Here is a 24,444-nt window from a genome sequence, read left to right on the forward strand (position 1 = left end):
CAAGTGGGGTTTGATTTTCAAATTTCTAGAACAAAGCCTATTGTTTTATCATTTTTTCTTAAAGATGAGTTCATTTTAAGCTTATTTCTGAAAGAAAATCTAAATCGTCAAAAATCGACATGGGACTCTTATGCGAATCGCGGCAGTAAACTCGTCTTATGATAGTTCATAAATGTTGTTAAGGTGGAACTCGTCAGAATTCAATTTCAAATCTACCTCAAGCGATCGTGTCTCTAAGTCAGTGTGGTGTCATAGATTGTCTTGGTTGAATTTTTTTTTTAATATAAATGAGGCATTATCTAGTAAATTTAATCTAAGTACTAAGTAGAATAATACATAAAATGCCTAATTGATCTTTGGAATTCGTCTATGCCAAGGCCTCATTCTGTCAGGCACCTAAGGCGGTAGGTGCCTCGCAATGTTTGTTGTGATATATAAGCTTTTGTGAAGGCTTGAGCACATGCCCAAAGCGCTCTCATTCATATAGGATCTGGCATTAATGTAGGCAAATCATTGCAATTCAGGAATTTCAAGTTAAGTAGCACATAAATTATCTTGACAATATTTGTTTTTATTTATTAAAATCAACCCTGCCGCTTATTTGATTTGTGTTATTAGAACAATTGACTTATTTGGCAAATCAATTTAGCAAAATAATTAAAACCCTACTTTGAAGCACCTAGCAGTCTAGCGTACTGTAGGATCATGGGTTCAAGTCCCATCGAAGGGAAAGTGGTTACCTCCAATACATTTTCCAAATCAACATCTTCCACATAATGTACATATTCACATATGAGTTTTCACAACATTGTAGATTAATGTCCAAGTCGGGTGGCTTAATCCACGGAAATAGGCAATTAGCTTCGATTGAATCTACTTCAAATGCTTTTCCAGTGTATTGTCCAGAACTAATTTGTGTTTTGGAATCAACAATTGATTGGCAAAACCACTTGACATACTTCCTTGTACTTTCCATGAGAAAAGTTTCCTTTAAAAAAAAACCTTAGAAAATTACTTTGGAAATTCTTCCTGAAATTTCTTATGAAATTTCTCCGAAAATTCCTTCAGAATATCCATTACGGATTTTTACAAAAAATACTTATGGAATGCATACGAAAAAAAATGTTTCAGGAATTCCTGCGAAAATGTCGTTAGGAACTCTTCCGGAGACTCCTTAAAGAATTCCTCCGGAAATTTCTTGAGAACTTCCTTAAGAAATTCCATTAGGATTATTTATCGAAAAAAATGGTTAGATACTCTTTAAATGTTGTAATACCTTCGGAAATTTCTTTGGAAATTTCTTCGGAAAATCCTCCTTATGAAATTTCTCCGGCTATTATTCCATCTTCTTCTTCTTATTGGCATTACATCCCCACACTGGGACAGAGCCGCCTCGGAGCTTAGTGTTCATTAAGCACTTCCTCAGTTATTAACTGCGAGGTTTCCAAGCCAGGTTACCATTTTTGCATTCGTATATGATGGGGCTAGCACGATGATACTTTTATGCCCAGGGAAGTCGAGACAATTTCCAATCCTAAAATTGCCTAGACCGGTACCGGGAATCGAACCCAGCCACCCTCAGCATCTTGCTTTGTAGCCGTGCGTTTTACCGCACGGCTAAGGAGGGCCATTATTCCATGGATTCTTTGAATAATTTTGTCCAAATATTGCAGGGATTTCTTCGAAATTTCAATAAGGAATTTCTTTCAGCAATACTTCGGGAATTCTTCCAGAACTTCCTGCAGGAGTTTTTCGATAATGCCTTTATAAGTTCTTCTCGAAATTCTTTCAGTAATACGTTCGGATTTTTTTAGTGTTTGTTGTTTTATTTTGTTTAATTCTTTCGTAATTCCAACAAGTAACTTCATCGGAATTTTTTTCATTCTCTAATTGGTTTTCAAAGGGTTTCCTGGAAGAAAATCCGAAAGAAGTTCTCAGGAAATCTACGAAGAATTTTGGAGGATTTTCGAAAAAACTTTTAATGATTTTCCTGGAGCAATATCCGATGGAATTTTTGAAGGATTTTTTTAGATTTACCTTTTTGTGCGTCTGTTCTAAGCTGTTCGAAATAATTGTTCCGAAGTCACTGTTTTCGTGCCCAAAAGACGCCGACCAACATGGATTTTACCCGAAGCGATCAGTCTCAACAAATCTGATGCAGTTCACCTCCAATTATTTGCGGTGCATGGATTCGGGTTGGCAAACTGATGCTGCATATATGGACCTAAAGACGGCATATGATTCAGGAGACCATGAAATCGTTCTAGCTAAACTTAAGAAGTTTGGCGTTTTATCAAGCTGTGTACTTTGGTTCCGATCCTACCTGATGAACCGCTCGGTACGAGTTAAGATATAGGCTCACATTCTGCAACAACTCGGGCGTTCCGCAGGGCAGTAATATTATTATTATTCATTCCTGATCGATCCATCTTGCCCGCTGCACACCTCGCCTTCTTGTGCCCGTCGGATAGTTGTCGAGAACCATTTTCACCGGGTTACTGTCCGAAATTCTGGCTACGTGCCCGGCCCACCGCAGTCGTCCGATTTTCGCGGTGTGAACGATGGATGGTTCTCCCAACAGCTGATGCAACTCGTGGTTCATTCGCCTCCTCCACGTACCGTCCGCCATCCAAGTGCGTGTTGGTCCTCCGAATTTCTCTGCTGGTATCATTTTCGGCAGTAACCAGTGAGCCCAAGTACACAAAATCGCAAGGGCAGTAATCTTGGTCCTCTGCTTTTCACGATTTTTATAAACGATGTCTCGTTGCCGCTTGTTTATGCAGATGACACGAAAATTTACAAAGTAATAAAATGTGACACGGACTGCTTGGAGCTTCAACATATGGTACATACTGCGTACCTTCGCAGATTGGTGTTCGTGTAATTTGTTGTGAAGAAAAATGCAACATCATTTCGTATAACCGTTAGAACATACCAATCATCTTCGATTACAACCTCTCCGGACGTAGTCTCACCCGAGTGCAGCACCTAAAGGATCTTGGCGTTACCCTGGACAGTGGACTTACCTTTCGAGTTCACTACAATGATATAATCGCCAGAGCTAATCGACAACTGGGCTTCATGTTCAAAATTGCTGACGAGTTTCGTGATCCATTTTGTCTCAGAGCCCTCTACTGTTCGCTGGTACGATCAATTCTGGAGTCGAATGCTGTCATATGGAGCCCATTCCATGCCAGTTGGATCGCCCGAATAGAAACTATTCAAAAAAAAGTTCGTGAGATATGTACTTCGGTTCCTCAAGTGGAGCGACCCGATGAACCTGCCGAATTTCTCTGCGTACCGTACGCGGAACGTTGTCGTCTTCTGCAATTAGAACCACTTATTATTGGCGGTCAATTGCTCAGGCCTCTGTTGCTGGGAAGTTACTAAGATATCGACTGCCCGGCTCTGCCTGCTCAGCTCAATTTGTACGCTCCTGAGAAGACACTCCACCGACGTGATCTTTTTGTACCTGAACCCACGAGCCACAGAGCCACCACCAGCTACAAACGTTTTTTTACGGAAGGGTTTTCTATCGACGAGTACTGTCTCTAAATTTCTAATATGACATCAGCATCTGGTCGAATAGGATTTTTGTTGCGCAGCTCTGTTTTTCTCCATGCGTGAATAAATATTATTTATGGAGAAAAAATCTTTAGGAGTTCTCAAATGAATTTTTAAGGAGTTTTTGAAAAAATTCCGGAGGGCTTTGTGCAGAAATTTCCAATTAAATTATCGAAGGCATTTTTAAAAGAGAGCCTGAATAGATTTTCGAAAATAATTCCCGTTGGATCTGCCAAAAGAGTTCTTGAAGGTATTTCTAAAAGACTCTCCCAAAAGAATTCCTAAAGGAATATCCAGAGGAATTCTCAAGGGAATTTATGAAGAAATGCCTACTTGTATTACTGAAATAATTCCTAAATTTTTCCAAGATTTTTTCCCAGTAATGAATCACATACAGTGGTTGGTTTCCAACCCGCCAGTGCCGTATCCAGGCGCTAACGTATATGTAAAAATAGCCAGCATGAGTTAACCACCTGAAGTTTGTATGGCGAAAGACATCTAACGCAGGTTTTCTCAACACCAACAACTTTTCACGAAAATCTATTTGGTACCAGTTATATAGGAAGGTGTCTGCTACTACGCCTACCAAATATTGTTTCTATTAAGATGATTATTTTCGACATATTGAACTTTAGATGCTTTTCGCCATACTGATTCCCGAAAGTTAACTTCTAGTGTGCTGTTCAAAGTAGGCAATTCATTGATTCGCAATTTCTTCCAGAAATTCCTTTGGAGATTCATCTAGGAAATTGTCTCAAGGAGCTCTACAAAAACCCCTCCGGAAAAGAATTCCCGAGTAATTTCTCCAAGTAATCCTTTGAAAATTCCTCCGGTAAATTCTTTGGTAACTTTAGGAAGCTACCTACAGGCAATGACAAAGCTAGCTCTGTACACATCGTTGATTCGTCCAGTCGCCCTGTACGGCCAAGAATCATGGACGTTAAAAATCGAGTCCTCGGAGTGACTGAGCGGAAAATACTGCGCTCAATACTTTGCTGCGTGGTGGAAAATGGTAAATGGCGCAGACGAATGAATGAATCAAGAGTTGTACCAAGTGTACAAAAATGCAGACATAGGCAGGCTGATAAAATACGGCAGATACTGGACATGCAGTGCGACGCCCAAGAACGAGTGACTTGGAATAGGAAATTACATTCGGTTTTGCTGCGGACAACACAGAGTGTACAACCATTATATGTATCCAGTATTTTGCGATCGATAATGGCGGCCGAATGATTGCCTCTTTGACATTCAAGAGGTAGTGCAAATATCATCTATTTCGGAATATGTTATTAATAAAGGAACAAATATCCAAGGATGTCTGAATTTTTCGGGCAGGATTTTCCTCCCAATCCTTTGCAATATATTGTTCTTCATCTGATTTTATTTTTTGCGGCAACTATACCGATTGTAAGAATCAGACTAGAGGTGAGCCAATCAAAGGGCTGAAAGCATCTCAACTAAGGACAATAATAATATTAAGTATCAGACACCACAACACTATATTTTTTACTCAAAACGTAAACTGCTTTCAAACATTAGCTACGAGCTTTTTAGAGGATTCACATGATAAAAGAAATATGTGGATTCGCAAGAATTTTCGCAAACCGTACGAAAAACCTTTATTAAAATAGCGTTAGAAATTTGACGGCCCCTGCAGCATAAATAAAACTGCGTGCCCATCATATTACCTTTTTGACTGATAAGAATAAGTGCTTACTACTTACGTTTTTGTTTTTGCTACAAAAGATACATTCTCACATACATTTGCGCCAAAAAATCAAGTCGGTTCTACCAGATCTCTACAGTGCGACATCTATACCGACATGGCATCTCACCGGATTTACTCTACCTGATTTACCATTCTCAAAATTCTTTGTTTGAAGATTACAAGGGCCTTTCCGCCAACTAATGAAGCCTTCGTGTAACTTGTTTCGTTGCACTTTACCCCCCGGTCGAGAAAAGTGCGATCTCTCATAGCTTGTAGTAGCCACCGGGAAGTACGTACAGAGTGCTGCGCGTCAATTCGGTCGTCCCAAACGCGATCCTCAACAGTTTACATATGCCATAGGGCATGCATGCTTGGTGACTTCATGCTCGGCTCATAGACAAGTAATCTGGTATGATTGTGCTTTGCGCGGTCGAGAAGTAAATCAATTGATACGCGTTTGATGGTGTTCCTGTTCGGTGTGCATGCAGGTAGTTAGTTTATTCTGCTTTGTACGGTCAAATCATTATTAGTTAAAATCATTGTAACTTGGATTCCAAGAGAAATGTCCTTAAGCAATCCCAGTCTATCATTCAGTAGATTCTTTTTACAATTTCCCTGATTCTGGTCAATGTCGTAGTAGCAACCATAGATGTGTAGTTAATCAAAGCTAAAACCTAAGGCTAAGCTACTTATGAAAAGAAAACTCAACAAATGCTTCCAGAACTCAGCCTATAATGTCCCGAGGGCTTCTCATTCCATGACTAATATACTTTTCTTGGCGAAACGAAACGAAACGAAATTTAGAATGTCTAGGTTGATTCGAATCGAAATGAAATATAGATGCGAAATCCAGAACTATTCAATTCGAAATTTTTACAAACGAATCGAAATGTTTTCCGCGGAATTTTGTTGAATTGCTCATGTACGCTATTTAAATTAAACTTTTGGAAGTCAAAAAAGGCCGTTACAAATATTTAAACAAAATTATTTCCTACTGGTCTCCGAAAGGTCGATAAAAAAATGAAAAACAAAAAACTGCTCGGATTTGTTAAAGAATGTTTTAAAAACCCTCCAAACTTCCCGATTTTTTTTTTGTTTCCCCCTCAAAATATTATTTTTGGACAAAAAACCTGGGGGGGGGGGCAGCAAACACAAGATCGTATATCATAGCGAATAAGTGTACAAAGTGGAGGCCATATACGTGCACTTTACATGCAGTCAAATGGAGGAATGCGCCTATATCGCCTCCACCTTATACACTTATTCGCTATCATATGCGACTTTGTGTTGACTGGGGGGGGGGGGGGCATAATTGTTTTTAAATATTTGTACTGGCTTAACTGTTATGCAACAAACAGAGTTTTAGTAACTGAAGAAGCAGGTTATGGAAACGGTTTCAAAGGAATTAATCTTGAAGCGTATGCCCCCGAATAAGATCAGTTTTATATCAGTTTTCCATTCTTCTCGTGATGATCCCATAACGGATATAATTCTGCTAACACTCTTATTTCACCTTAAAATTAATTGATTATGTTGAAGTATACTCCATATCGTCCTACAGATGAGCAAAATGTATCTGCAATACAATCAGCACGAGCTATCAAAGATTCGATAGCGAATCCGATCATCGACCGATCCACTTCAGAGGTGGCTAACCATTTGAAATTTGTTTATCTCGCGCTTAGGATCATAGGGGCGTAACTGCGTTTATCGATTTCTCTTCGCCGATGCTTTCTTTTTGACAATGTAGCGAATTTAGATAGTTTGCAATGGATTTTATAGTTTGAGATGGTTGTATCTTTCTTCAGAAGCAACAATCTTGGTTGTAGCTTTGAATCTTTTGCGTTATTAACGAAAGAATCGATCAATGCAGTTACACCATTATAAAACTATGCGCGCGATATGATTTATCACGATTTGTCACGTTTTTTAAATCCCTCTTTTCCGTGATGTAGGGGGAATGACGGCTTTGGCAGGTTTTGTTCTATTATTGGCAGGGGTTTTTTTTATTACTGACTATGCTGAAATTAGGCATAAAAGAATGTTGTGGCCAAATTTCCTAAAATTTAGTCGACAAAAACCCCCCTGCCAATAATAGAACAAAAGCTGCCAAAGCCGTCTTTCCCCCTACTATGAAGTACGTCGATTTCTTCAATTAAGGCTCAAGAAAAGTTGAACGATTTTAAAGAGCTTTATGAATTATTTACCACCGGCATTGTGTCGTCTGTCTCTGTTATATCACAGATAACACTGACTTTCGGTGAGATTCAAATTGTAGTTTAAATGTGACATGTTGCACATTTTGTTTGGCCTTAGGCCTTGTTAAAGCTCTCTTAAGTCTTGAGCAGGGAATCAATATTCGGGCAACGCCTAACAATATACTCTTTGTCATCAACAGAGTTTGTTACTGACAAACGCACCTAGCGACAAACCTTTATCCGAACCCGAACACAATATGACAAGAATCATTTGCCTTGCATGCTCTTATATTTCCGAAAATACGATGCTAATTTTGTAATCATTGTTCGATTCTCGAATATTTCCATAAAAGCAGAAACTATGATAGCTTAAATCCGAAATTTGCTCTTGAAATAACGCAAAATAACGGGTTGAAAAGTTAGCAACAAAATTGTCTTCTTTTTTGTTGCTGACAAAACTTTTCGGATCTTTGTCATTATTATCTCCGACAAAAACAAAGCTTTGTCGTTGGTTCGCTTTTGTCGCTTGTTTCGCACGCGCATTCCAAAAAAATTGATTCCCTGGTCTTGAGCTTACTCATACGCTTAAGCCTGGTTTAAAGCCTTTAGCAAGAAGAGGCGCCCAGAAAAGACTTCGTCAAGGGTGCTAGAAATCCACGACCTTGCTTGCTAGACAGAGTTATCAGTATAACTAATTCTTATACAAACATTTGCACTCTAACCCCGACATACTAAAAATTGCGTTAAATCCGACTAATTTTCGTTAAAAATAGGATAACCCAAATATTAAGTTAAAGATGCTTTTCGTTTTCTGTTGAATATTTCCAACAAAACACTGAAGACGTTTCCTAGAAGAAAATTAAATACGTAGGTATTTGTCGACTCGGAATGGGGTTACGTAAATAACTGGCGTCAATATATAAAAAAAACTTGTATAGGCAACAAAATTTAAAAACAGCCTCTATGATTTTTTTCAGCGGCGCAGCCGAAATTTTGAGTAATGACATTACTATAAAGTAGTATGATATTACTATAAATTAGTTAAGAAATACCGCGGAATTCCGTTAAATTTCGTCAGAAGCTAGTTTTTGATGGCAAAATTTATGTAAATTAACGAAACGAAACGAAATCAAAAAATCAGATTTCGCCATGCTCAAATTCAGCAAAATTCCGCGGAATTTCGTTTCGAACAACCTGAAACGAAAGTTTTCGAAAAAAATTTTAATATGCGGTTTTTTCGAAACATATGCGGTTTTTTCGGAAAAGCGGGCTTGGTAGTCATATGGCTACTGCTTCTGCCTCATACGCAGGAGATCGTGGGTTCAATCCCAGGTCCGTTCCATTCTCCTACTTTGTATCTTTCTCTTTATTTCTCATGTTCTAGCAATCGCTAGAACTGGAAATGAACTTCCATACCGTTTCCATTAAATTGGCAGCTCGTTAACCAAGACGGACCCCTGCCTCTCCAACCTAACCCCGAAATTCCAACAAATTCCGCATGAACTCGTGGCAAGTGCAGAGGTATATTCGGCTTGCAGTGGGCGAGTGATTGCATCATCATTTCCTCCCCCTTCCCTACATTGACTTGCATTCTGACGTGGCAGGCGCCAGTATGACCTAACAAATGAGATCACCAGTACTTGTACATTGAAGATGTCTGCTAGTCCCAAGCAAACATCTGTTGGTTCCCTGTGCAAGAACAGCTGATCTGGTCATAATGGAGTAGCAACTACGAGCAGTCAATCAAGCTCAAGCTCAAGCTCACATATGCGGTTTTTTTCGAAAAATTTTGTTTATGGTCGACAACTGATGTTCAAAAATCACATTGAAGATATTCAAGCCAAATATAACAGAAAATTAAGGGTCTACATCAAATTATAAATGAAAAATCAAAATTTTGGTACAAACTTTTGATTTACAAACAGACCAGTCATGTTGGATGCTGATTGAGAATAAAATTTTGAGAAGGATTCTGAAGTTGCTTCCATGATATAGCTTGTATTTTTATGTCCAATAGCAATAAAAATAGCAATTCAGTAACTTTCCTAGAAATCTCTACAAGACATTTTGCACTCCGCACCTAATAAATCTGGAGCCTAGGATTCAACTCATCTACAAACCTAATTCGCATCGCATTCTCGGCTTATTATTCTTTATAACTAAATTAAATAAAACTGAAAACCCCCAATTACCTCATCAGAACAAATACAAGTGTCTCTCCTCAGCGAATGCCCATCTAACGCGTCATTTCTTTCTGTCCCTCGCACCAGCAGGGTACTTTTCGTTCCAGACTGCCCGATCCAACTAACTTGTTTCACTCGTCCGTTCGGTAGCCGGTGACCGGTGGCGAGTCAATCAACGGGTGCAACAAGTGTTTGTGTCGCATCTCTCACCAGAAGGAAACAATAAAATCCATCGCATCGTTGGTTGGACACCGTTGCAGTTCACCGTGAACGGCTAAGCTGGTCATCCAGCTGAGATCAAGAGAGACGTCAAACCCGTCGCCGTGTGGACTGTGTAAATCCCTTTGGCGGAGATTCAACCGCAAACGGTAGTGTGCTGACCGCAACAAAGTCGTAGAGCCTACCATGTGCAACGGTGTGCCCATCGGAACTAAACACAGCTACTAAGGAAGGCACCGTATGATGTGTCACTACTGAACGAGATTAATGCAGTCTTAGACTATGGTCACAGATAAAAAGACGTATGATGCGTGATTCCTCACAAGCAATACTTCTGTTTATCTGTGACACTTTATTTATCAGTAGTGATTGAGAAGAAGACCAGCTCAAATTCACAAAAGTCCCATCATCCATGATGCAGCTCGGTGTCTTGATGAAACCAAATTGAAAATTATTCTCATCATTCAATTGTGCTGTGGCCTATCTACGGCGGGGAATCTCGCATGAGCTCCTGGAGCTAAAGGCAGAAGATTTCTCAAATAAAGGGAACAGTTAACCCGGGCTGCTCGACGACTACATATTGCGCTGCTCGCTTGGGGATATGCTACCGGGAAAAGAGTTGAATCTCGAGTGCTGACAATTGAAATTGAAATTGTTTGCTTTTTTGTGCAGGAAAATAAACGGATGGAAAGTGCACCGAAGGAATAACCGAAGAAAAGAAAGCGTTGGTGAGTGTCAACCCCCGTCTGCCGCTAACGGACGGAGGAGTTTGTGAAGTGATATCACATCCGTCGCCGCAGTGCCCCGTTCCTGATAACACGGTGAGAACGCAGAGTTGATATTAATGGGAAGATAAAAGAGTGCGATAAGGTGGTGGAGCAAAAAAAAAAGTGTCGTTGACAAGTGCCGACTACAAGAAGACGCGTGGTGAAGAAGTCAAGAGTTTGCACCGCAAGCAAGTTACCCCCTTTAGGGTAGTGCGTTTACCAAGCAGCTAAGTAGGGGAAGAATAGCACTTGTGAATGTCTCGTCAGCATCAACGGTGACGACGAGGAAGTGTTTGAGTATTGTTGCAGTGAATTCGTGTGGAAAATATCCCATCTTGTCGGCAGGGGATTACTTCCGGTCATAATTCCCCTTTGTACTCCAGTGCTTTGCAAGCCACACCCAGACCAGTGTCGAAGAGAGTGTTGAAAAGCAAACAGAGCTCGGTCCCGTTGGTAGGAGGAAAGTTTGCAACGAGAATATCTTGGGAGGAAGCTGCTGACCGACACCCTGAACCGGACCATATTGTTGCTGTATTGTTATAATCGCTCTGTGGGAGACCCACACGACCCATCGTTGCCATCGTCGTCGTCACCGTCATCGTGTTGCAGACACAAAACGAACTAGCAATAGTTCAGAAGGTAAGCAACCATACAGTTGGAAAGCACACTTACCTATAACATAGTGATGAGATGAAAAGAAAAGTCCCCTGGTGGACTGTTTTTTCATGCTGCCCACGTGGGGCATGGAAGGTTCACTCATGTGGTCTGAGAATTTATGTTGAATGTTTTGAAGAGAGATTACTGTAGCTCGTACATATTACCAAGTAGTTTCTGACAACTGGAATAAGCGATATGTGAAATTTCATTTTGTATAAGCTGTTGAAATTGGATGAGCGAAGCAGGGTTTGGAGTCAACTCAGTTAGTTTCTGTATTATTTTTGAAGGCAGATTGTAAATAACAATTATAATGAATGAAGTTACCCGTCTTAGTTCTTATTGAACTTTTATATGACATTAATACGACAAAATATAGATATAAGATGATTCATATTATTTGCTATTTTAATCTCTGCTCGTAAACCCTGATAAGTAGTTCAGTATGATTTCGGTTCCAGGACAAAAAGCCATGAGAAACCATAAGATTCTCAGAATGGAAATTACGTTCGAAATTCTCAAATAGTTCAATTTTGAGGCTTTAGGTTTCACATTTGCCTCCACTTCCACAACTTTATTTGCGTCAACGTGACAGATACGCGTATTACTATCTCATTTGTAAAATTGTCTCTGGTATATATTACTAACAATGACCAACATGATAAATGATAACTGAAATAGATAGCAATTGATGTATGATCTTAGATTCCGTAATTCAGAAGTTATACACTAAAGAAGAACATAACTCCAAAAAATAACAGAAGACAAATGAACCTTCCGGAACTCCCATGGTCCCCGCAGTCCTGGCTTTTTAGTGAACGACAAGCTAGGTGTTAGGTGCTAGGTTCGTAGGTGTTATACCTTTTTCAACAGTGGAAGTCCCGGAAGGTTTAAGCCTTATCTAAGAATTTGGCACATTATAAATACAATGTGCCAAAATTGTTTAACCTTCCATTACTCGCACCGTTGTAAAAAGTACAATACCTTCGAAATTAGGCTCGCTTGTCGCTCACTTAAAATGCAAGACTGCGTGAGTTCATCAAAATAAGAAAATATTTCAAATTGAGAGTAACTTTTGAAACAGGTCTAACGATTTTTAAAATAATATTTGCCAAATCGCACCAAGCGCCAATAGAAAATACCCATGTTTGGCCCATTTCTTGTGTAGTTGATTCAACGGATTAAAAAACGGATCGGGTACCCCTCAACCTCATAACTCTTCCATTTTCAATATTAATAGAACCATCGAGTTGGGGTAGTCGAGATAGGGAACACATTAATATTTTTGCTTTTCTCGTACAACAAAGTTGTACTGAAAGGTAATAACATCACTCCATAAACAAATTTTCGATAAAAGGCCCAGATAGTGTTATATACCAATCGACGAATTGAGGTGATGTCTGTATGTGTGTGTACAAATTTTGTAGACACACTTTTAGAAACTTGGCAATGTCTGATTACCTTGCAACAAGTTGCATTCGACGGGGAAATCGGTCTCATTGTTTGCTATTGTAAATTGGTTCAATCGTTCATTGCATTTCGGAATTATTGAAACTTTTTGTTTATTCCGTAAGGTTACCGCCTTGAAAAAAATTACACTTCTCACTTCTGACTTCCCACTACTCACACTTCACTTCACACTTCTGTCCCTGATTTCTGACTTCTCGTTTTTTATTTTCTCACTTTTCGCTACCCGAATAAAAAATATTATAGACAAAACAATTCATTTTAGTGGACCCCAGCGTGGTTACTATCAAGGGCCGCAAGGGAATTTTGAACAGTTAAAGCGGGCCGCAGTATTTTTACAAAATTATTAACTATTAAACATATTTTAAATATCTTTGTATTTCAGATTTGAATAATAAAGGTAATTCTCCAAATATTTTTCAAACAACATACATTTCTACAACCACTTAAAATTCGAAATATTACGATTTCCGAGAAATCAGGCTGAGATCTTAGCAATTATTTTGACGAATCTCGGTTAAAATTTGACCAAGATTTCGGTAAACATTTTTCAAGAAGTACATTGACACGATTGTTGATAATAAACGTATTCCCTGGAGATAAATATCAAACAATTTACAGTTCTATTTTGCCAAAGCCTAACTTATTTTGAAGAGAGAAAGTATTCATATTGCAGAGCATATTATTTTTATCAATCGTTCAGCTTTTTTGAACGATAATCTGCGAAAAAAATACACATCTGCTATTTTCATAACCCAAGAATACCATTTTTGCCATACCATTAAATACCATTAAAGTAAAATACTGAGCACACAGGAAAAGGCTTTGAGGGCCGCACTTTGGGGATAACTGCATTATATTGTAACACTACCTTTCAAAACAATAGATTTACTATAGAATATATTGTAGATGCAATCGTAAAAATACATTAGAATGTTTTGTTATAAACTATTTACTGAATTGTAAATGACTTTTTTGCAATAGAATACAGGTTGTTAGGTATCGTAGGTATACAAAATTTGAGATTTTTCCATACATGTTTTCGTCAAACAATACATTGTATGATGAAAATATAAGCATAACCGATCAAAACGCTCAGATTACAATCGTTTTAATTGTATTTTTATTGTTAAACAATACAATATTTTATATTTGAATTAGGCCAGTTTAAAGGTTCAACAATAAAATTCAAGAAAACATTAATGTTGTTAGACTTTTTTTTAAAGAAGATGGATTTTTCTCGAGATACAGGCAGTTTACCCAACTTCTGAAGTAGTGCGCTGGATTCACATAAAGATTAGGGTGCCAATGGAATGTATGTCAAAACATTTGTCATCGAATTTCAAAAAACGATAATCGTCGGCGGCGGCGGCGTTTGTCAGAATTTTGGCCGGCAGCGGCGGCGCCGAAAACCATTTTAACCGGTGGCAGCGGCGACGCGAATCGGTGTGGCAATTTTTTATTACATTCATATTTTTTCAAGTTTTATTTTGCATTTTTACACCAACAGACAAGACACATTCTAGTTGATTCAACTCTCGTAGGGTAAAACGACCTATTATGGAGGGCTTAAGCGCCGCATCAAAACAAAATTAATTTCGAAAATTCTTTAAAAATCAACTATTTATCTTTTTTTATATTGCAGTAGTCGAATAGGATGCTGTCTAACTCTAGTTTAGTAAATATTACGTCAATTGTGCTTAACTTATGTTGTTTTGATTTTATCACAATAAAAACAAAATACCGCAGTAATAGGACGCAGTTACCTATTGTTGCGGTATTTTTTGAAGGTCAATCCTATTGTTGCGGTATTGCCTGTATTTCTTATGGAGAGCGATACCACAACAATAGGACCTTAGCACTACCGCAATAATAGGCTCAAAGGAAGCAATTTTTTAATGGTTTTCAATGATTTTACATCATTTTGAACGGAATTTTGTCAAACAAAATGTATTCTAGAGGTTGATTCGAAGAGTTTTAGTGGATCCATAATTGTTTTTGGTGCTATTATATCCAGGATGGACTATTTAAACACTACCGCAACATTAGGACATACCACAACGATAGGACGTTTTACCCGTTTTTACCGTTATGTTTGTTCTAACCATGATTCCAAGCTATCACTGTCAAATAATCAGGGATCGTAATGCTCACTCATTCTCACGAGCAAACGATGCTCGCTCACGTAGATTTTTACCGAGAAATCATTTTGCGGGAAAAAATGCCTTATGAGAAATAGCTATTTGTCCCTGACTGTTCGAGCCGTAAAAAGTTGATTTCAAGACAAAATTTTCAAAACGACTTACCTGCTTTTGTAAACAAAGATTCAAACGACGATTTGACGAATCTGATAGTTATCCCACGCAAACCAACACCATCAATAGGTACACCCAACCGGCGGTTGTTAGATTTTCTAACAATTCTGTATAAGAATCTACCAAAACCTGTATAAGAACTGGGCATATGCGAAATTGCTAGATTCTTATATAAATATTTTATAAGAATCTAACAATATTGTAAGCTTTTCTTACATTTTTTGTATAAGAATCTAACAATTTCGCATATGCCCAGTTCTTATACAGGTGTTGGTAGATTCTTATACAGAATTGTTAGAAAATCTAACAACCGCCGGTTGGGTGTAGGTGAAGGTTTCCGCTACCTGTTGATGGTGTTGGTTTGCGTGGGAGAGCTATTAGATTCGTCAAATTGTCGTTTGAATCTTTGTTTACAAAAGCAGATAAGTCGTTTTGAAAATTTTGTCTTGATTTGTTAGTTTTTTAACATCTGTTATCTTTTTCGTGCCTTCACCAATGCACCAAACTAGAGTAGCCTTTCTAGAATAAATACCTGTTCCAACAAGCAGTAAACGTGGAGGTATGGCTAGAGTGAGCGCAATCCAATGCTATTTTTGTTGGTGTTATAGGTTCGAGTCCGATTGCAGCCCTAATTTCTTTTATAAACGCACACTGAAAATTTTCGCGAAAAATGAGTGAGGCGTAAGAATGATGAAACAAAAAAGGAATTTCATCAAGTAGATTTTCGTTTATTTTTCAGGCCAGCTCTAGAGAAAAAAGAACTAGTGAAAGATGTTTCTCACCAGAGATTGCCAAAAAAGATTCTCCTTCGGCTCGAAAATCGTTTGTTTTTGTCTCACCGAAACGAAAAGTACAAACTCTGCAAATATTACGTCACTTACTTACGAAATTTCTGTGAAACTACTTTATTGACAATATGATGATTTCAACAAAAGAGGAAAAAATGATTAAAACAGAATTGAATTAGCTTCATGGCGAGTGAGAGTCTACCGTATCTCATAAGTTATAAGAAAGAAATTATTTTTGTTTAAGTCGTACGATGCGATGAAAAAAAAAACAAAGAAGTTCGTTTGAATAAAGCAGTGAATCGCAGTGAAATTAAAAGATAGAAACAACAATGCCCCCATTGTTTGATGCAACAAACGAAACAGTTGTTTCAATCGTACAAGATTCTTCTGCGTGTTTAGAAAACTTTTCCAGAATTTCCACTGAACCTTTTCAGAATTTAAACATTCAATTTTTTAAATTTTTACGAAAAGCTGTTTTGTTTTTCGGAATTTTGAATTTCAACGGGACATTCTTTGTTTTGCTCATAGGAAATTCTTCGAAAATTCTTCAGAAAATTACTAAAAAATGGGAAAGGGTCGTTTGGCTGAAAATTATTCGAAGGAAAGAAATTTCGTGCAAAACGGTTATAAATGAAGAACGGTTTGACCAAAAATTTCATTTGGCCAAAGCGAAAGTCGGCAAGAAAAAACATTGTCTCTAACAGGCTGTTGGCCAAAATAGTCGTTTGGCCGAATGAGTCAAATGCCGTTTGGTCGTAATGATCGTTTGACAGAAAGGGCCATTTGGTTGTATGAATCATTCAGCCAGATGGACGTTTTTGGCAAACAGTATTTTAGGCCAAGTGACCAAACGATATTTTCGGTCGTATATCCCTTTCGTTAAATGACATTTTCGGCCAGATGGATCTAATGATTTATTTGGCCAAACACCTTTCGGCTAAATGGCCCTTCCTGTCGTTTGGTCGAAAGTCATTCGCCGAAAAGCCATTTGTTCGAATGTCGCTTGACCAAAAAAACACAGTAAGCCGAATTCCATTTGGCGGAATTATGTAAACGATTGTCCGAAACGGTTGTTGGGTCGAAAATAGTTAGACCGAACATGTAATTTCGCCAATTAAGTTGTTTGCCCTAGCAACCCTGTAGGCTGAAATTACCGTTTGGTCGAAATAATCGTTCGGTCGAAAATGTCGTTTTGCCGAATAGATCATTTAGCCGAAAATGACATTTCTGCAAAACACTTCGACACTTTAGACAAGATGTCCATTTCGGCCAAATGGCCCTTTCTGTCATTTCGACCAATTGAGCTATTCGGCCAACGGATTTTTTCAGCCGAAGGATTTTCTCAGCCAAAGGAACTGTTCGGCCAAACGACATATTCGACAGTATGTACCTTTCGACCAAACGACATTTTCGGCGAAATAAATTTAGGCTGGATGGGCTTCGGCTAAATGCCATATTTGGCCAAACAACATTTGGCTTTCGGGCAAATGTCTTTCTGCCAACGAGCCCTTCATCGTTCAAAAATTCTATTTCAATGAGAAATTCTTTGGATTCCAATGGAAATCCTAAAACACGGTAATAAAGTTAAAAAAAACTGTTTGTGTGACGATTGTTTCTTTTGTATTTTAGTAAAAAAAAAGGCTAAAAAAGCTACGAGTATGTTATTTATTCAATTATTTATTCAAGCAAATCACTCACTAGAAGTTGGTACTAGGGTTATATTTCATTCTCCCATCTACAGATGAAGAAGATATTAGGTCTGCGAACCATTTTATAGCGAAGAAGTAATATTATGAATTTACTTTTTTTTTATTTAATTTTTCACGTGCAAAAGAAACTATCGAAAAACTGAGATTTAAAGCTTCGAAATGGTATATAAAAACCTTATGTATATTTGGAGAAAATTTGGCTTCATAACATACAAATCAAAGAAAGGAATAATTTTTTATTTTCGTTACTTTTTTTCAGCCAGCCTATATCTTTTAACTGAATAAACATAACGCTTCAATATTTTCCGATTTTCTTATCTAGGGTATATACTTTCATAAAAGGATACATTAATTAAATTGGAGATAGACAATTTTTCGATTATTGGCAACCCTTTTCCTCATAGTGGTTTGGCAGCTTCAGCTTCAGGACCAAAATTACCGCAACGGAAGTTAAACAGACATTTCGCGAGTACAAAAATTGTTGGACACGAGGATCAAGTGTGAGTAAAGTAATTTAGAAGGTTTCAAGAAAAACGATCTTCATCGAAACTTCGCAACATAACAGAAAAAGTGACAAAAAAAGACCTTCAGAGCAAAGAATGGCAAAACCCATTTAAATACTTTACCTTTGTCTTGTGATTCATGTCTTCTACATACGTTAAAAATGCGTCCTCCTGAAATTGTGGAACAATCCTTTAGATAAAATAATAATCAAGATACGCATTTCCAAACAATCCCCTTAGTGAAGCAAAAACTGTTTTAATTACGGGACTCTATTGGCAGCATCAATAATGTCTGCCACTTCTCAGGTTAGAAACAAATGTATTTGAATAAAAATTATAATTTCACCTCAGTAAAGCGTCTTACAAGATCATCCGTGAGCGCAAAACATTCTGTTCAACAGGCTATCGGTTTTACCAAATTCGTTGCCAATCCAAAGGATTATGGATCAGTTTGGTGCAAAAAAAAAATAAAAACGCGTTTCACATATACGTGAGTTGTCGAACAACAATGTCGTAATATTAGCGATTCCTACCGATGGAGAACAAAGACATGCTTGGATGCCGTGGTAAGAAATGAGAGATTGGTGTTTTTATGAGCAACCTCATCCATAAAGATATTATTCGTGAAATAAGACGTAAAATGGGACCCACTTTCAAAAATGACTGCTGATTGGCACACTGAAGAAAATGTTTAAAAGAGTTAATGAAATTAATCAAAGTTAGATAGGGGTTAATTTGTTCGAGACGGTTAAAACACATCAAGATAGGGCGGTTGTCGAGATGTAGAAAATAAAAATAATGTGGGCTGAAGGATCCGAGAAAACCATCGACATAGATATCGAAAAATAGAACATCGTATTTTTTTCCTCCGTGAGTGCGAACATTACTAAAGTGTTTCCGATCCTGGAAGTCTTTTTACAGAAAAAAAAGAGCCGTGGCTTGTCTGATTTTTTTTTTTGCGGGCAATAAATGTAACCTAAGGACCGATTGTTAAACAAAGAGGCGATAAATTGCAAAAGTTGGTAATTTGTGATTTTATAGAAACCTAACAGTCTTGTATTTTCTTAAGCAAACAAAACAACTTTTTAAATAATGGAACTTGTGATTACATCCCCACACTGGGACAGAGCCTCCTCGCAGCTTAGTGTTCACTAAGCACTTCCACTGTTATTAACTACGAGGTTTCCAAGCCAGGTTACCATTTTTGCATTCGTATATCATGAGGCTAGCACGATGATACTTTTATGCCCAGGGAAGTCGAGACAATTTCCAATCCGAAAATTGCCTAGACCGGCACCGGGAATCGAACCCAGCCACCCTCAGCATGGTCTTGCTTTGTCCTACAGAAGATTATATGAGTGATTTTATATGTGCTCGGGGTTCAGCCAAACCGCACCAAGCGGATTTTTAACTGACTTGTGATATTTTGTTCGCAAAAGGAAAACGGAAAGTATTTTTTGTCAATTCATGCGTACATTGGTTGTAAGATATCCTCAGTAATGGCGTTGAACGATGTCCAATGCGATTTGTTATCAATTGAATCTGTTACACGAGAACTTTGGCAAAAAAATGGAAATTTTTCATTGGCGCTTAGTGTGATTTGGCAGAACCCCGACCATGTGAGGTCATTTTGCCCCGTGGGTGCGCAATGCACCGTTCTCCCCTACATGTTAATGATAAAATTAGAGACGTTAGGATACGGGCAGGCATGAGTAATGATTTATAGAAGTGGATTAAAAGCCAGCGGAGGGCAATTTTTGTGATGGTATAGATCTCATGTCCTTCCTTCTGCCAAATTCCTGTATTTAGATCCATCTATCATTTCTAACATGGAAATATTAACATTAAAATACTCAATGTTTATTACAATATTAGAAGTTTTTTTATTACTTTTATTAAGGAGACTTCCAGCCCTAGCCCCAGCCCTACATATTACGATTGCGGTTCAGGTTTCTATTACAGAACTAATAATGTTCTTGATCTCAAAAATTATTGCTTTTTTGCTCGAAGGTTTTTCCCACAAGGCTTGCCAAATTGGATAAACGATACGATGGCTGAAGAAATCACTACAGGCAGTTAATTACATTTATTTTTTGACCAGCAAATCAATAAAAAAAATTAACCAGCTGCGGAAGCAAAAACTGAGTGTAGATCAGTAGCTTTATCAGTACCGTTATCCCAAGATTGAAGGTTCGAGTCCTGTCACGGTCGCCATGTAACTATTACTCTTCTCTTGGCAGTGATATGTTGGATCACTTGAAGCACATTGGTTTAAAGTTGGTTTCCGAATGAATCTTTATTTTAAACTTATATGTTTCAAAGTCCTACTGGAGACACTTGAAGTACCGATCTATGTAAACGATATGTACACGATCACCAATCAGTGATCGTTGTCCATGCGAAAGAGAGAAAGATAGAATACTCGAAAATTCATGCCTATGCATGGCAACAGAATGGTTCAATAAATTGTTATACGACACACACTGGCCGTTGCCATAAGTGCTGACAATTTTGGGCAGGCAATGAACTGATGGTTGAATGCCTACGACGGTAAATTACAATCGCAGCATATTCCCACTGGTGAGGTCTGCTGGATATGCTAAACTATACACGGAAGAAACAAACTACCCAATAGTGAGTTTAATTCACCCAACCTCAAACATCCGTACGGGAAGCCAAAATTGAGTAAGTAGGGTCGATGTAGTTTGCCTTTACTCCCATGTTAAAAAAAGTACCCAACGGAAAATTTGTTTACACAAATGTAAGTTTAATTCACTCAATTTCGACCTCAGGTAATAAAAGTCAAAATTAGCTTCCCGTATTGAGCTGGCGTCGTTGGATTGTTTGGCTCTTTTGTTTTTGACAACAGAAGAAAGAGTGGATGAAAGAGAAGAGAGAAAATAAGTTTAAAAAAACTCAATGCTGGGTACTTTTTTTCTTCCGTGTAGGGATAGGAATGACATGTTGGATGACATGTCACACCACTCTATAAATATCCTTTTCATTCAGTAGTCTTTCGATTGAACCATCAATTGCTTCAATATTGTACAGCTTAAACCATCTGAAAGGTGCCATTAGTTTGAATGCCACTGAATGTTCATAGCTGCAAAAGTGTTTTAGTGTCACCAAACATAAATTCTTTTCGATGCCACCGGGCGATCAGTTTTACCCGGCTGATTGCCTCCGAATAACGGTTTTATTTTCACATCAAATAGTTCATGTACGCTCGCATCCTGGCGACACATGAGATAAAATGTCTTTTTAGTCAATCTTCAAGTAGGGTACCTTCTCCATTATCAATGGCACAGCTCCAATAATAGTCGTTTCGGTGAACAGAAAAATTCGGATTCGTTATATCCGTTTCCATTCGTTATCATGCAGGATTACCTAGTGCTGAAAAATGATAATATTAAACAAAAGAATAGCGCCACATAGCGCTTAAATCCAGGAACAGCATCCCTAGCAGGTATTTCAAATGAAGAATGCCAGACGTCAGACACAAAACCTTCGGAAATAAATATTTCATACGACTGTCTCTTACGTGAAAACTTAAGCCACGCAATGTGGAAACTGGTACGTCGTCGTCATTCTTCAGAATCCATTTCATACATGTTCACCGGATGCCGCGTACGCCGACGAACAGCTTCTATAGGTCTATAAATCTTGAAGCCGACTCAAAATTTACCTATATCTTAGGTAACATAGCGCCTTCAGGGCATTATGTTTTCGCGTTTGGTGGAAAACATTCTGACGAGAAGATTTGTTGGTTGGAAATCTGTACCCTCACGCAACATATGCCACCGGCTTTGTATGGCATAGTAACGGCACCATCAGCCAGCAAGTGAAGCTCCTGTTATGCCCACTCACACGGGTGAGGCTGGTTATTATGGAAACGCCACATCTTCGGGCCTATTCCGGGTAGGAAGTGGCCGGGTTGTTGGTTCGGGTTTTATTTATTTGTCGATGTGCCACTGGGAGTTGCGATAGGCGTTGAACACAATGCCACACTTGTGAATCTACTTAAGAACGGGGATGATATTTCGAAGGGTTGTCATGTTCATCCGGTGCGTTGACAATTATGAGCTGGTTGAGCAACATGGCATGTTTGCTAACTAAAGCTGACAGTCGACAGTGAGAAGTGGCGAAGAGATAGGTGTATTTGCATATTGGACTAAGTTGAACATGACATGAGGGCGTGAAGCTTGTAACAACAGTCAGGCTTATTTGGTTGAATTATTTATTGTATCCCGTAAGGTACTTTGAGAAAGCTCTGATAAGCGATATCTTGGATTGCATAGGCTGCATTCAGATAATATTCATTGAAATATTATTCCCTTTTAACGCCGTTTAACCTTTTAATGTTGATGGAATGGTATATAATGCTATAGCAAACGAATGATCAAATAGTAAATTAGTCAAACATCAACAATTTAAAATGTGACTTAAGAAGCACTGAATTTCCAGAGGTTAGAATGGTTATAATAGTTGAAAAATGTTTCATTTACTAAATTTTCGGATTGGCTTTCAGTCACGGGTAATAGCGTTGACAATTTTACTTCATCGCCAACGTTTCGATTTGGGGATGGGGTCTACCCGTAACCTTTACGTTGTGTGTTACGGGGTAGATCTTAACCACGGTTACATTGCCAGCTACAGGTAAATCCTGACCCAACGAATACCTTCCTCGTTATCCAACTCCATGGTATTTATGAGGGTGTCACTAAGTCGGTGGCCTCTCGTTAACCTTTTGTCTGTGCTCTGGGGTCAATGTGACCCCAGGCCACTTTGAGTGGCTGCCATTTTTTTTAGTTTTCCACCGATTCTCCTAATTTTTGGTAGTTTGGTGAAACTCGCCGAGATCTGTCTCCTAGGTGCAAATTCGCTTGAAAAATTTTGAAAATATGCGCTACAGTGTACTTTTTTCAAAAAACTTACGTTGTCTGTGCTCTGGGGTCAAATTGACCCCAAATTGAAATTGCTATAACTTTTTAAATGTTTGGCCAATTTTGGATTTTTGGGGCTGTTTCAAAAGATAATTTAATTATCTTTCAGGTCGTTACCAAAGATTGACTATAGGTGGGCGGGTACATCGCGGGGAGGGGTTTTCGTAAAAAAGGGTACAAAAACAGTGATTTTTCATGCTTATTTTACTTATATCTGAAAATCCTACCCATTTTGAACTGCACCTTTCCAAAAAGGTTATTCAGGAAGGCGTGTGCTTTGAAATGAGGCATTGATTAGTTTAGAGCTTGGTCGCTAGGTGGCGGTATATTTGAATTCATTATTTTAGACTACGCAAGTAATTCCGGTATACGGAATTTTCTTCATTGTAAATATTCTTATCGCACAAATTTGAAATTTGTAAAGATGACGTCTTTAACAAAGTTCGTCTGGTGGGAATGGACTGTCATGTGACGGAATAAATAATTAGGAAATTTACAAATAGGCGGCGCTAGTGTACTTGCAATATTCTTGCATATTTGAAATATTGCTTTAGCTTGAGATCCCTCATACCTACACCCAAGTTGTATTCGGCAACATTGTTCAGGATGTCCAGGACTACAAAGCGGTGCTCAATATAATGAGCACTTCTTCCAAGATGCGGCGCTAGTGAGCTGTTATATTTGAGTATATTGTTCCATGTGAGATCTGATGTATTTTGGTTTGTAGCATTTTTGGCAAACATGAATGTTGTGGTAGAGTTCATCAAAGATTTTCTTTTTATTCAACCTGCTTTAGCGATGCTGCAAATAATATAATGTGTTAACAGGATATGCTTTAGGTCATCCAAGAAAACACTGGAATAAAAACCTTTGGGTCTACATGCGTAACCAAAGATCAGCCAATTTGCCGCCTATTTGTAAAACTCCCAATTATTACTTCCGTCACAAGACAGTCTATTTCCACTAGACGACCTTTTATCTAGACGCCATTTAAACAAATTTTAAATTTGTGCGATAAGAATATTTACACTGAGGAGCATTCTATATATCGGAATATGTTGAGTAGTCTAAAATAATGAATTCAAATATACCACCACCTGGCGGCCAAGTTCTAAACTTATCAACGCCTTATGCCAAAGTACACGCCTTCCTGCATAACCTTTTTAAAAAAGGTGCAGTTCGAAAAGGGTAGGAGTTTGGAATAAAAGTAAAATAATCATAAAAAATCACTGTTTTTGTACCCCTGTTCACTAAAACCCCTCCCCGCGATGTACCCGCCCACCAATAGTCAATCTTTGGTAACGACCTGAAAGATGATTAAATTATCTTTCGAAACAGCCCCAAAAATCGTAAGTCGGCCAAATAATAAAAAAGTTATAGCAATTTCAATTTGGGGTCAATTTGACCCCAGAGCACAGACAAC

General features: G+C 38.3%; 1 protein-coding gene across 3 annotated transcripts in view; it reads left to right on the forward strand.

Annotated features, from left to right (window-relative positions):
- LOC134218437 (axotactin-like) overlaps nt 1-24,444 on the forward strand; it is a 285,251-nt gene that overhangs the window by 40,142 nt on the left and 220,665 nt on the right. Inside the window, exons 1-2 of one of the 3 annotated variants that reach the window (XM_062697426.1) lie at nt 9,770-10,024; nt 10,548-11,281. The gene's annotated coding sequence lies outside the window, so the exon portion shown is untranslated. Of the gene's footprint in view, nt 1-9,769; nt 10,025-10,287; nt 11,282-24,444 lie in introns of those variants that run through there. The other 2 variants (XM_062697425.1, XM_062697424.1) reach the window with 2 other exon arrangements.

Source organism: Armigeres subalbatus, chromosome 2 (genome assembly GCF_024139115.2).
Source record: "Armigeres subalbatus isolate Guangzhou_Male chromosome 2, GZ_Asu_2, whole genome shotgun sequence".
Lineage (NCBI taxonomy): Eukaryota > Metazoa > Arthropoda > Insecta > Diptera > Culicidae > Armigeres > Armigeres subalbatus.